Raw genomic sequence first — 15,000 nt, forward strand, 5'->3', positions numbered from 1 at the left:
TATTTTAGGTTCTTACTATAGAGACAAGTTCAATAACCAGGTCAGCTTTCCTCGGAGGGAAAATAAAACAACAAAAACAAAAATAAACCTAAACTCCCACCAGGACTTAATTTGATGCAGATGAATGAAACATCAGTAGGCTTTTGCAAATAAGTGAATATGAAAACAAAGAAAACAAATAAAAGGGACTTGTTATGAGACTTTTTTTTTTTTATGTTATTTCACACTTTTAAGATTTGAAGTCCTCCTGAAGAAGAGGAGCTCAAATATAGGTCTTTGTTTTAAAAATTATGTTTATCTTTTACATCAACATAGGAAACTTTGGAATATCACATTTTTACTGTATTTGGTATTAAAAAATAATAATCTGTAACTTTATATACTCTATTACTGTGCCATATACTAATTTAATAGCAGTCTGAGAAAGTTATCATGCTGGTCTCAAGTATATCTGTTACATTTTTTTTTTTTTAGTGATTGCATGTCAGTAAGGTTTTACTAGGGATCCTTTTTATCATTCTTTCTTTCTTCATTCTTTCAGCTCCTTTCACTCATGTTATATTATGGTGTGCACAATTACATCTGGGAGAGTTTTTAGCAAGTCTAAATTGAAGATACAATTTCAATTTTCCAAATTTTATTTTTAAATAATTTTATTTTAGGAATAAACTGACTCACTATTAGACTAACGCTTTCCACATGTATCCTGCAGTTCCAGATATACTTGTCTGACTTTTTCCATTTTTACTGCTGTGGGAATCAAGAACTTCCTAATTTGATGAGAAAAATGCTTGGTTTCCAAACTGATGAAAAACTTAATTCCAGACAGTCCTCTGCAAGTTGGCTTTGTGGTTTCAGACCTAAGGATGACCTGCAATAGTATGATGATAGCTTTGTCATAAACTGAGAATGGTTACTAGTCCTAAAGACACTTAAATACTTCTGATTTTTCATCTTTTCTTGTAGGCAGGGATAGAGGGGTCTAATGTATCTAATGTGAAGGAAGATTTTGTAATGGGAAATCATGTTATTTTTAAATTATTTTTGAAGCTCTTTTTACAGGGCTGGGAACATTTTTCTATAAACCTCATGATGCTTTATTTACTGTGAATAATGAGTATTTATAAGAAAATAAACTCCTCATACAGCTCTGGGTAGCAGCATTTTCTTCCTCACAAATGTGAATATGTGTGTATATGTGTATATATAAGTAAATGAATTATGCCTGACTTTATCCACACCTTGCCAGACAAGTGGGCTTTTTTGATCTGCTGAGCAACATGTCATCACGTCATTCATAAAAGCAAGATATTTTCTTTAACATTAAAACCACTGAACTGGTAAATGATACATTCCGTTTGCTAGCGATCAACTAATATTATATTGGAATGTGTGTTTTCTCCTTTTTGGATAATATTTATTCTCATAATGCTCTGCTGGGCCTTTGTCTCTGCTTCTGCCTCTCCTTGCAGCCAGAGCAGGTTTCCCTTGGTGAAGCATCACTGAGAGTAGTCCTTGGTGCTGCCCTCCTCTGGGGTAGGGCTCCTCTGTTCTCATTTCAGGGGGAGAGTGGCCACAGGCGTGAGTTCTGCGTTTCTGGGCAACGGAAATGAGAAGAGAGCGTGGTGTCAAGGGTGAGTGAAAGAGAAGAAGGTCCTGAGACTGGAGTGACTGAGGGGATCAGGCTGAGAGAAGGGAAGAGAATTACCGTAGTGAACACCCACGCACCTTTCGGTGTAATTTTTAATGCGAGACAAAGAACTTCGATGGCAACAGCTCCACCGGTGGGGGCCAGGAGTTGTATTGAGTGGTAAGGAATTGAGGGCTCATTTTATTCATTCTGAAAATCCAGTTACTCTGTGTACAGAAGGTGCAGCAATATCACACACAATGCTTGCAGGTACTGTCATATATTTTAAAATATTCACAGTGGGAGAGAATCAAATTGATCCCCCTTCACTCCTGGCAGTATGGAAGTACCTACAGCAACCTGATCTAGTACAGAGGACTGGATATGAAAACAGCAAGCTCAGACTAGAAATACTCATCTAATCCATAGTCATAATGAGCTCATCCACTGCCCCGAGCCTTTTTAGCAATGCAGGTATGCACAGCGTTCGGCCCGCTGAACGGTACGGTTGGCTGCACTCACGGTGGGTGCTTCATTACACTGACAAATGACCTCAGGGACTTAGTTAAGCAAGAGCATGAATGTATGCTTTCTAACACCGCACACAATATTTTGTGTGCTTTTAATAGTGTAGCCAAAATGTAAAATTGGATGTAGGATTTTATAAACTTCCCAATGAAGAGAAAACATAGTTTGAAGCCACGGAAGCTGTGTATCCGATGGCAGAGCAGCTAATGCAGTTTGCTTCTCCAGCATTGCCCTGAAGTATCTTTAGAGATTCATATATAAACGGCAAGTACATAACCCGCTGTAAAAAGCTACAGTAGTGCTGAAGAAACCTTTGGTGAGTTTCTGTGGCCTGCAGAGGACAATTATATGTGGAATAGAAGTACAGCTCGAAACTGGACCCTCACACAAATGCCTCAGGATCTATCCATCCTAATTAGAGTATTCTTGAAATCCTGATGTGGACTTTGACTTTAAGAGCCTGATCAGGGCTAAGTTTAGCAAAGAAAAAAAAAATCTAAAAGGAGAAGACACTTTTTACATGAGGGATTTAGGTAAGTACAGAGCAGTGTCAGGCCCCCTTCCATTCCAGTGCTCTCCTCCAGGTCCGTCATGCAGCTGGAGATGTGAGTGAGCCAGAAGGGCTAGCACTGGGTGGAAATGTGTCTACAGCAATGGCCAGCTTGGAAGCATCGTTTTGTGTTCCAGCCAAATACCAGACAGAAATGGTCATGGCTTAAATGTTACATTTAGCAAAATGTGCTTGGGCCTTGGTTATTCATCATACTTAAGTACAATTAGCTGCATAGGAAAGCATGACTTTTAAAATCTGTTCTTTATAGGTAAAATTGTGAATATTCCTATGTGATTCTTATGAATACCATTGTTCCTATGAGTACTGTACAAGAGAAAAAAGAGACATCTGCCTTTTAAAGATGCTTCCACAATGCTTTAAGATAATTTTGTGATTCTTTAGGCATTTACGAATGTTTTTAGTAGAATTATGTGGTTGATGCTATTAGGTCTCCCTGTTGGTCTGTCCAGACTAAACAGTCTTCAGTCATGGCTAATACATGAGCTAGTCACAAGTGTTTAAAAGCAATGACTTGTGCTAGAAGAATTATGGTGTTTCTGAGTTATTAGTGGAAATACATGAGTTCTAATAAAAGCTTTAAAGCAGGAACTTGATTGTTCCCGTCCAGGATGGACTTTGCTGAGGAGTTTAAAAGAGAAGATAATGGAGGAGGGAGAAAAGAGATCTAACAATTAGTGAGCTCAGGATATGGAGGAATTAAATTCAAGTATCATTTATGCAGGCAGAGTTTTGACACATATGCAGGAAAAGAAAATATAATTATACGTTACAGAAATTACTGGATAAGAAAATGAGCAATTTGATACCGATTTACTGTGTAAAAATTGAGGTACAATATTTGTAGTTAAACATTTATATAAATGAAAGCTGTGTATTTGTATACAAATGATGAAGGTGACCCTGATTTAAGTCATTCAAAAAGAGAACATTTAAATATGTAAATCAGATATGAACTAAGTTGAGGGAGGGTTATCAAAAGTGTCTGCTATCTCTGAACTTGAACATATGCTCATTATGGTAATTCAGTAGGCTCTTTAGATCAAATGCCGGCAGATTTCAGTATTTTGCATTACTTTAAATTTTACTTCTGATTTCATCCCCCTTTTTTTTTTCTCCTATGACTGAATGCCAAACAAAGAACCATTGGAAGGGAAAAAGTCTTGCTATATTCCTCCAATGGACCTTAGACGTTGCATTTTGCTGGTTGTTGACCTGGGAACTGCCCAGAAGAATATGAGGCCAGAACTTTTCCACCCAATAATCTCATCGATACATTTAATATTCCACAAACCGTAAACCTCACATAAATTTTCCTTTAAACTGCATGTCTTTAAAACTGTTAAGATCAGAGTGCATAATTTTTTTAATGCACTGATGTAACGTAGTTGTTGGCTACATCTCTTCGAAGACTAGTCAGTCATTACTTTAGGAGATGATATTTGCCACAAAAGAAAGAACTGCAATTTCACTACTGGAAGCAAATCCCCTCAGTTCCTGGTTGTACAAGAAACTTTACTGCAGTTTTCTTACATATAATTTGCAGAAATATTAGGCTGGGTGTTGCAATGATAGGATAAAGTTTAACTGCTTCAGTATAAATCTCATTAGCATTTTTTTTCTTTAAGGAGAGGGTAGTGTGGTGAACATTTATGTTCTCATTTCTTACATAATCCACAAAACCTTTTTTTTCTGTTAGTTTAAGTGCTTGCATCTCTGTCTTTTGCGTCCCACATGAGCTCTTTCTTTAAGGTGTAAATATGTTCCCTAAATAATGAAAGTGCCATTATCACCCTTTTATTCATTTGGTTGCCCACGACAGAACTGAAAAGGCATTTAGCTAGAAAACATACTTTTGCTATAAAGAGATAACGTTAACATAAAAATCTCTGCAGATCATTAGTCTGATTGTTCTCTAATGTATACTCTCTTGAGTTTTTTTTTTGCCAGGATACAGAATAAACGCAGGCATGTCAGTGAGCAGACACTGGAAGTTTTCATTCACTGCTCACCATCTCTCATGACACCCAGCCTGGGCTGGTCCAGCAGAGTATTCGCGTACATCCTTATCTCCAAGCTGATGGATAGCCCCGTCTTTATCCTGCATGGCTGAATCCCTCCAGAAAAGAACAGGTCACTTAGAACTAAATGAGTACTGACTTATGTTTGATGAACAAAAAACCACAGGAGGCCCTAAACATTGTAGCAAAGATCCCCAAATTCTTTATTTTCTACAGAGTAGGCAGCTGAGTCACTGCTTTTCTTTACATTGTCCACACTGTGTTCCCATGTGGCTCCTCCTGCACTGATGTGAGCATGGTACATCATGGGAAAAAGCCTGAAATAATTTTGCAAAAAGATGTCAAAATATTTCAGCTAGGAAAAATTGTTATGATATTTTTTTCTTTGCAGGATGACAGTATTTTGACTTGTTTTGAAGAAAAGATTTAAAATATTTTCTCTTTGAATGATATGATATACCCCCAGAAGGATTTTAGGTGTGTAGGAATCCTAGGTAAGTTGTCCTGCCAGTTAGCGATCTGTAATATACTCCTTTTAATTTGAATTTGTCTAGTATCAGCTTCCAGCCATTGCATACACTTTTTCCCTCCCTCTATGCCAACCATAAAAACGTACATTGGTCTCTGAAAACTTTACAAGAGAGTTTTGCAAAATCAGCCAGGCTACTAGTTATTATATCAGTGTTTCAAATCTGAAAACATTTGCATGTAGTTATTGATCTCTGAGACAACGTAAGGGTTATTAGAAGTGGCTGTGAAGCTTGCCTTCATGGCATGGACTCCAAGTACAATTTTGTTACCAACCACTATGCAAATGAAATAAAACCAGTAAGCTTAAATATAGACTCACAGAACCATAGAATATCCCGACTTGGAAGGGACTCACAAGGATCACCTCCAAACAAAAATCTTAGCTCTGATGGTCTGTTGTTCTTGTGCTTTTTAACTAGAACTGCCAATGTCCCTTTAACACAGGGTTGGTTTTTTTGGCCGACTACTGGACAGTCATTGTTCTTTGACCAAGATTGCACTCTAATCTTGGATGCTATATGAATCTAAAGAGAGCTAATGGAGATTTGTGGAAAATGGCTTGGCATTTTTCCATTACTGCTAATAGGATTAGAGAGGTGATGAATTCCTCACTGGAGGTTTTGATAGCTCTGAATAAAGACGACAACCTGCAAGCAATACTTTCGGCTCAGTCATTGCTATTTTCTCTGTGTTCTGGGCTCCACAGTGCACGAAGGATTTGAGGTCTGGAACAGGCTTCCTGGCGAGGCAGCTGATGCCCCAGGTCTGTCAGTGTTCAAGGGGCATTTGAGTAATGCCCTTAAAAATATGTTTTACTTCTGTGCATGTTCTAGCTTGCCCCAGCTTATCCAGCATGTAATGCTTAACTAATTTACAAAATATTGTGGCTTCACATCCAAGCTTTTAAAAGTCCCTCATGAAAACAGCATTTAATATGTTTTGAATAGTTTTCCCTAATATGTTTTGTTCATGGATAATAGTTGTGATAAGGAGAAGGAGATTTTTCCCATCAAAGGAATAGAGGTAAATTAATAGAGCTATAGTTGGTCAAGACCCTCTAAATTACACATTGGTTAAAATAAGAAAAACCAGCATATTAGGATCCAGAGACTTATGAAAAGCTTTTTTTTTTTTTTTTGACTCTAAAAACACCTTGGAAGAGATTTCAAAATTATCACGACATTTCATTATGAAACTTTTTAAACAGAGTCCAAAACATGAATTTGATTCAAATTCTAAGCTAAATATGTAATGTTGTTTACAGAGAGAAATATTCAAATGAAATATTTTGATGTTATTAAAATAATATGGTTTATTTCATATTTGACTTCATATTACTATGAGATTGGGAAATGTTCTTCCATTTATGCCCTACTTTTAAACAGTGATGCAAATGTAGTGATACTAAAATAATTCAGACCATTATTTCTGATGTGCAAATGCTTCTCCTTAGTCATACCAGAGAGGGCCATTTTCAGTGGAAGTGCTGAGAAAATGGGTTTTCTCAGGGGAGGAGAGGAGAAAAAATAAATAAATCGATATTTGCTAGTCTTGCCTTGTCTGAAAATGTTGACAACCAAAATAATTTAGAAATGTTGTGGCAGTGTCATCTACATATCCATGTCAGTGTAGTTAGTGCCTTTGTTCTTGCCTATGGCTTCCCTGCCTGCATTGCAGTTTCCTGGATATTTCACAATCCCACCTTTTCCTTAGCTACTGCTACTGTATCATAAGGACCTCTATTCTACAAAAGACAGGAAAATCTGCTTTATACAAGGGAAGGGTAGCGTGAAGTCACAGTGGCCTCTTTTCTTTGGCCAAAAAGTTAGACTTTATGTTTTTAGGTATTAATTCTTTAACTTAAAAAATGTTTTCCCCTTCACAGACAGCACAAACATCATGAAAGCAGAGAACTGAACCACAAAGAAATGTCCTCAATGACCACTACCACAAGTAATGTCTGATCACCTTTGATTTTCTTTCTACCTACCCCAAAATTTTCCTCAGACATCTGTGAGTAGACTTGATTTCCTTATCGATGCACTGGAATTAAGAGAGGACATTTAAAAGCATTTTCACGTAGGTTGTCAGGTACTTTTGGTGTATAAATCACTGGCTGGCACAACTCACTGCCTGTCTTTTGGTGTCAACTAACAAGTGGTATACATTTAGATGTAACCTAACCTCTAGCAATAAATCAGTCCAGGTTCATCACAAACATCTCAACCTTAACCCTGTTGAAGTACTCTGCTGACACACAGAGGGAAGTTTCAGGAGACCCCTATCACCAGGTAGCGTGTCATGATGTAAACTGATCCTTTTGATAAGGATAGGATCCAAAATCAGGAGCAGTGACTCTGTAAGAATAATTTAAAGAGATACATAGCTAATTTTCACTACCACATAGTATCAGATCAAAAAAGTAGCAGAAGTAACATATACGTCATTGATTTTTATCCCTTTCAGAGCAGCCTGTCTCGGTATTTTTAATGAAACATTAAATGATTGTAATGTAAAGTGTAACAGAATGGCATAGTTTTATACTTTCTTAATTGGATGCTAATATCCATGTCAGTATTTGCATGAAAAATGGTGTACTAAGCCAAAATATCAAGGTTTTTAAAGCTCATAATCATTCTTCCACTGATACCATCTGTCAGCTTAATCTTCACCTCCCAGAATTCAAGGAAGAGGGTGCCTTCAGGGAAGGGAAAATGGAAAAATTACTGTTATGAAAGTACAGTAAATTGAGTTTAGACCACGGAGTTGAAATCCCATTTGATTAGATAGGACTTATTAGTTATTAATTGTCGAAGTTTGAAAATAATTAAGAATTACTGCTGGGGCACTGTCACTCCTCCTCCCTGAAGAAGCTGCAGGGCTCCCTGGAGCTGGGAGCGGCGCAGAGGCACAGCCCGCACCGCAGGCTGCCTGCACAGGAGTTCAGAGGCTGCCTCCGAGAGCTCCTCGTCCAGCTGAAATTCCTGCACCAGCAGTGAGAGTCTGTGTACCCTCTGCTCTGCCATGGAGAGCGGTACGTGACTGCATTGCATATGCAGTGCTGCACCTGGTTCTTCTTGAGCTTGGCATTTTTACAGCATCCCTACGTGTGTATAACCTGCGTATAGCTATTGCTTGGGACAAGCCACTTCTTACTCGTCATTCATAGGGTATAATCGGGTGTATGCTAAGCAGGCAAAATCCCCAGGAAAAAGAAAAAAAAAAAAAAAACAAAAAGGAAGAGTGGAGCTGGAGAGCAGATCACCTGCTGGTTTATTCTGAAATTAGAACATATGTGCAAAGCAAGCACATATCTTCTGCGAGATTATCTCAAATCTCTGCAATACTGCAGGAGCTACAGGCCAATTCTTCCTTAACAAAAGTAAGAGGGTGCATTTTCAAACATCTCCAGCTGTTAGTAAATCCTTTGACATGCAGCTACTTTACTAGATTGCCCTAAAGAAATTCAAAAGCTATTGTTCTCGCAAAATGTCGCTATTATTCAAATTTCAAAGACAAACAAATGCATCAGGTCTTTAATGTCTGTGTTTGCACAGCAGCTGTGCCTCCGAGCTTCCACTGAGCCGCTGGGTCCCTGCAAACATGTAGCTGGAGGTAATCCCTGCCCATGGGACAGCACAGGCCAGGCCTGCTCTGTCTCCATTGCCAAGTGTTGTACTGCAATAGGAGTGAATCTGCAGAGCAAAGCAGTTGGTGCTGAGGTCTATATCCTGCATGGTAGGGGCTTACTCTGCATTAGCTGTAGACTGATCCTGTAGACGAAAGGCTCCTTGGTGAGTGGAGCGTGTTGGGGGATCTCAGGGTGCATCCTTCAGTTCAGGCTTAAACAAGAGGAATCTGCTTCGAACAGTGAGGGAGCGTTCTGCAAGCAAGTCCGTGCACAGTAACCGAGGAGACTAGTAAGAATCACTTCAAAGGCTCCCACATAATCCAAATTAAATAAATATGCTTGCTTGCTTTCTCTTTTCCTTCTTTGCTTTAAACAAGTGTAAGCTCTGAAAAAATATACAGGGCATTTTAAAATGAAAAGTTATTTCAAACAAACAAAGAAGTCAAGCTGTTTTAATGTTGAAAAGCTTCATTTTTTTTATTTTTTATTTTTTTTTTCCCCTAGGCAAAACCTGTAACTTTCAGTAAGGAAAGCTTTCATACTGCTTTGAATAGCCAGTCAGAGGAAAAGGACAAAGCAAGTACCGAGCTACTAAAAGGTACTCCGCTGCCTTGTTAACTATGCTAGTTATGATACCTTGCTTGCTTGGAAATATAGGCCATAAACAATTAAGGAAAAAAATGCATAAACATCTAAGGGGCATGTAGCCCTTGGCATGTGCTTGGAGGGTGGCATTTGCAGGAGCCTCCAAGCCAGCAGCTGTGGAACCTTTGCTTCAGGTTTTCCGTCTGGGTTGGGAGGTAAAGTGGGAGGGATGTAATTTGAAGAAGAAAAGGCAGGTTCTTTGCCAAAATTGTAATTTTTCTTATGGAAAATTATTATTTTGGCAAAGAAAACCAAAATTATTGCAACAAACTCTTATTCCAATATCTGGAATCAATGAGCGGCTGCCAATGCCCTGCCCCTCTCCAGCTCCAGCACCAAAGACCCAAGGTCTTTTCATTCCATTTTCCAAACTTAAAATTAAGCATGTACTTAACAGAGCAGGGTGAGATAGTTGGAATAAGGAGCAATACTGTTAAGTTCTAACTTGCAAAGCTCTCCTACTTAAAGTGCTCTTTTTTTCTTTTTTGTCCCAAGCAAAATATATATATATATTATAAAATATATACATCTTTGTATATAGATGTCAAATCTCTGTGCAGAACACCTTGCAAATTTAAAGTTTCATAAGGTTTATGTGTGTATATAGATGCATATGTACATCTATTTATTTCTGTAAATGTCATTGTACTTTTTTTTCAACTGCTTCCCCACCTCTCAATTTAATTATCTGAATTATTTGTCTTATGTATACTTATCTGTAACCCCAGAGTAACTTAAAGTTGTTCTACTGAGCCAGTTTCCCAAAATTAGAGTCCTCAGATTTGCTTTCTGCTAATTTAATGGAAAAAAAAAAAAAAAGATTTTTTTCATAGCTTTTCCTGGCTTTCAATATTTAAAAAATGGGATCCCTATTTTTCTTTTCTTTTTTCTTGTTCCTCCCCATTCTTTCATGCAATAAATAATTACCAGATTAAAAGAGGGAGAGGAGTGTTTCATGTATTCTCTTGTAAATAGTTTTAAAGCTCAAGTAGTTTATCCTACTTCCATTTATTAATACAAGACAGAGACTAAAGTACACACAGACACAACACTTATATTCATTTAGCAGTGACAGGTTAACCAGACTTTCTAAACAAAGAGTATTAAACACTGTTCAATCAGTGTCATCCTCCAGTTCTTTGTTTGGTCCATTATCTGGGATCTGAATGAGGAATTAAACTCCTGCATCAGGTAATAGTCAGTCATTGTGATGTGAAAGAATTTCCATAAGTTATCCTCCAAGGGGAAATCCTGCCCTGAGCAGAGGACCAGTCAGAGGCAGACGCACCACTTCAGTCTGATGTAAGTTTATTGAAGCCTCAAACAACACGTAAGGCCCTGTGCTGCTCCTAGCAAAGAGACATTTTTCTCTGCAAGGCATCATATCGCCTCCCTTCCAGAGAAGTTAATTGTGGTTATACCAAAGGCCAAATTAATTTCATCATCAGCTTACAAATCAAAGTTGGGTCAATAAGGGCTATCATACCACTTCAAATAAAACAATCCCCTATAAGGTGAGGAATTATTTGCCCTCCCTCTAACATATTTCTCTTGGGAAATGAAACGGAGAAGGGCAGAGAGTGGCAACTCCATCTATTTCATACATTCTCAATGTCCTCTCACATACATAAGCCCTAAAGCTAGAGCTTCCTGGCTTTTTCTGTTGTTTAAGAGGTGATTTGAAACTTCTGTTGAGAACATGCTGCTCTTAGTTGTGTGTGTCACTGACATATTTCTCTGGAAGACCTCCTAGCCTGGACTTTAACTCAGGACTTGGCAAGTGATTTAGCACTTATTTATTGAAACGTGCATAAGCCTTAAAACCATCAGACAGTTCCAGCACAAACATCTGTCTTTTCAAAAGATAACACCCTGTCAAAATGCCCTGGAGCAGAATCTCTTCCTTTGGTTTGAAGTTGAAGAAGTAAGCAGCTACAGTAGTTAGACAGCAAGTGTTTTTGGAGAGATGACAGCTGGGTTGTCAGACATTATTGCTGAATTACACAACGTTTGTATATTACAGCACAAATGTAATAAGCAATTATTCTTACATTATCATATATAGGGCTGCCCAATTACTGTCTGTGAGGTAAGATAAAGGACTTGTGGTCTGTACCACTTCTATTGGTGTCAGGGGCTTTCCATCAGACAGAAATGAAGGTAAGTCTATTTTCACTCTTGTCATTTGAGGGAGTATCAGTTTAAACATCCGCTGTAAAAAAAAGATATCAACGAGTAAAATCTCCAAGGCAGACTTCTATCCCTTGTGTGAGGAAAGCAGACAAGTTAGTTACAGTAACTGCGAGTGATGAGAATTTAGCTTCCTCATCAGTAGATTTCACACACAGAGTAAAATCATATTTACTTAATCCTCAGTGTTGGAAGACTCCAACAAATTTCATTGTATTTCACATATGTCATTTTTACACAGCGCTACTAAGAAAATCACTGCATTTCAAAGAAACTGAGAGATCTCTGGATGGTACTTATTTAGATCTTTCTTGTCTTGAGACACAAAATAAAAGAACACAAGCCAGGGAGAAGGATGAGAAAACATTGAATAGCTTTTTCATAAGAAAAAAAAAAAAAACAAAACAGCAAAATAGAGTTGTCTTTTGGAAAAGAGTTGACTGAGGTTGCTATGACACAGGTCTGTGGAATCATAAATGAAGAACTTAATGGAGAAAATTGTTCATTGTTTCTCATAATACAAGAAATAGGGGACAAAAATGGACTGACTAGTTAATAGGTTCAAAACAATCAGGAGATAACTCTCCAACATCTAGTTAAACTGTCAGTTTAGGTAAACTAGTTAGATATCTAGTCAAATTCATGGCTATGAGCCAGATATGAATTTGAGGTAAAAAGGTCACCAGCTGAACTGATGGAAGAAAAAAAAAATCCATCAAAGACTTAGAAGATGTTATGGAGAGCAGTTTTCACATGGGCAAATAGTGACAGGACAAGGGGGAATGGTTTTAAACCAGAAGAGGGGAGATTTAGATTAGATGCTGGGAGGAAATTCTTTGCTATGAGGGCAGTGAGGCCCTGGCCCAGGCTGCCCAGAGGAGCTGGGGCTGCCCCGTCCCCAGCAGTGCCCAAGGCCAGGCTGGGTGGGATTTGGGCAACCTGGGCTGGTGGGAGGGGGCCCTGCCCATGGCAGGCGTTGGACCTGGAGGGGTTTTAGGGTCCCTTCCAACCCAAGCCATTCTGTGAATCTATAATAACCTCTGCCTCAGTTTCCAAGTCTTATTATCATCTTTTTCCCTAGGTCTACACTATTGGTCACTACTGGAGAGTGGCTAATGGTCTAGAACAGACCTGATGTGACCCTTCTCAGGCTCTAAATTACAAGGCTAGAAGCTTGTGATTCAGTTGGCAGCAACCCACTGACGTGAGCTGAGCTATGCAGATTTATTCCAGGGAGTTGCTATACAATTTTAACAAACTACTATAGAAAAGAAAAAAGCTTAGGAGGAAAAAGAAAAGAAAAAAAAAAAGGAAGAAAAAGCGCTTTTCAAAAGTCTTTTTATTGCCTTAAGGTATCAACTATTAGCAATTCTATTTGAAATACTTCTATGGTTTTCCAAAGAGTAACATTCAGCAATGGCTCTGTCTTGCCTCCAGATACAGCTTAGATAAGAGGAGCAGTTCACCAGACATGGCTCTGATAGACAAGGCAAGGCATCAGTTTCAGCCAAAATCTTTCTCCAAAAGCTTGTTGTTTTTTTGTTTGTTTGTTTTTTGTTTTTTTAAATCTTAATCTTATAGCTCTGGTTTCTTAGCTGTCACCAATCAATCAGTAACTCAGCTGAACTGGACATAAAAATAATTACTTAGGTGAAAGCCAACTCAAAGAAATAAATTCAGTCAAGTCATATCAAGAAAAATTGTTGCATTTCTCCATGCATGTGGGAATGGTGCAACATGAAACTGCCCAGTTGCTTCTTACAGGAATGAAGGTCTTCGTGGACAATAACAGCTAAGCAGAAATATTGCTTGAACTATCACCTGAACCAGAGGTTGCTGAGGCCACCTGGAATCAGTCCTATGTGGCATTAGCATGTAAATACGCAGAAGTCACTAATTTATTTATTTATTTATTTGATGTTAAACAAGATCTGCTTCCCCTGCTTCATTATGGAAAGACCTCCCCCACCCCAAAAACACGCAAACAAATAAAACGGGAGATTCTTCTCCATGACCACTTTTCCAAGCATAGTGAGAAATCTGTGCCATAGGAGGCTGTCCAGCTCGTGGTTCGGAGCACAGATTCTTGAGACCTCCCTGCCAAGGCACTGCTTCTCCAGCTGGACTTCAGCTTCAGAAGGGTGACCCTTCCTCTGATGACAGCCAGATTGACCAAGCTCTGCATCGCCCATACAAGTGTACCCATAATGAATCCCTGCTGTAATTCATATACAAATGCACCCATAATGAATCCCTGTTGTAATTCTATCAGCTGTAGCAAGTCAAGCTAAATAACACAAGCATCTTCTGACCAAGGCAGATCAAATACTACCTGTGATACAGATGAATGTTTTCTGGGATGTGTATTTACTGGTAAGAAAAATTGATTAGCAGGATGCCTGAGTCTTATTTAGAGCATCTATTCAAGCACATAGGTGCATTCTACAATTGTAGCAACTATTTTAAAAAGTCAACCAGAGGCTACAGTATTATGTGAGCTTCTCTAGCAACTTCCTCTCTCACATTATACGTGCTTTACTTTTCCCTTTGTTTTCTGAGGAAGTATTATTCATGTAATGTTTCTCTGTGCTGTAAATAGTCCTCTAGTTCCTTTCTTAGGTGAACGAAGAATAAAATCACTCTTTATCAAGCAAACTCTGTTCCTTTGTTGCCTGAGATTGTCAGTTTCAGATATGGTGGGGGAGAAACAATCCCCTGCTCCCTAACTCCTGCAAAGCCCTCCAGGGAATCCCTGTCACATTTACTCTCGCTGTAGCTTCCTGGTTCTCAGGGGTGCCTTCTGAATCACAGCAGTTCTGGCTATTTTATTTGCTCCCTCTCTTACATGCGTGCAATTTAAGAAAAGTGAAACTATAGCATTTCACCTTGCAGTGTCTGTGCGGTTTGAGCAGGTAGAGATAAAATTACCTAGAGATTTTATCTAGAGAGAAAATTTCTTCTTATCAGCTGCATAAATGTGCCCCAAAGCCTAGAGAAATAAGGGAACTCTGTAGGAGTTCACTTGCTGAGCAGGTGTTCGTGGCTCATCACAAGAGAGGTGTGGGGTGGAAATAGCTTCTTACCTCTCCAACATGAGCAGCTTTACTCCAGTTCACACCTCTGGACCTACCGGTCAGTACAGTGACATCCCAATTTCTCTGAATTAGACTGGCCAAACGTAACAGTGAGGCATCAAGAAATGGTGTGTCTCCTGCCCAGATTTTTCTATCGACACAAACTGGTGATGCTGCAG

General features: G+C 38.7%; 1 protein-coding gene across 1 annotated transcript in view; it reads left to right on the forward strand.

The window, feature by feature from the left end:
- The window catches only part of LOC308199586 (uncharacterized protein), a 111,030-nt gene that overhangs the window by 93,800 nt on the left and 2,230 nt on the right, over positions 1-15,000 (forward strand). The window contains exons 14-16 of the mRNA XM_080603945.1: positions 1,563-5,244; positions 7,167-7,234; positions 9,417-9,510. The gene's annotated coding sequence lies outside the window, so the exon portion shown is untranslated. The remainder of the gene's footprint in view (positions 1-1,562; positions 5,245-7,166; positions 7,235-9,416; positions 9,511-15,000) is intronic.

The sequence above is a fragment of the Anser brachyrhynchus genome, assembly GCF_964034855.1.
Source record: "Anser brachyrhynchus genome assembly, chromosome: 9".
Lineage (NCBI taxonomy): Eukaryota > Metazoa > Chordata > Aves > Anseriformes > Anatidae > Anser > Anser brachyrhynchus.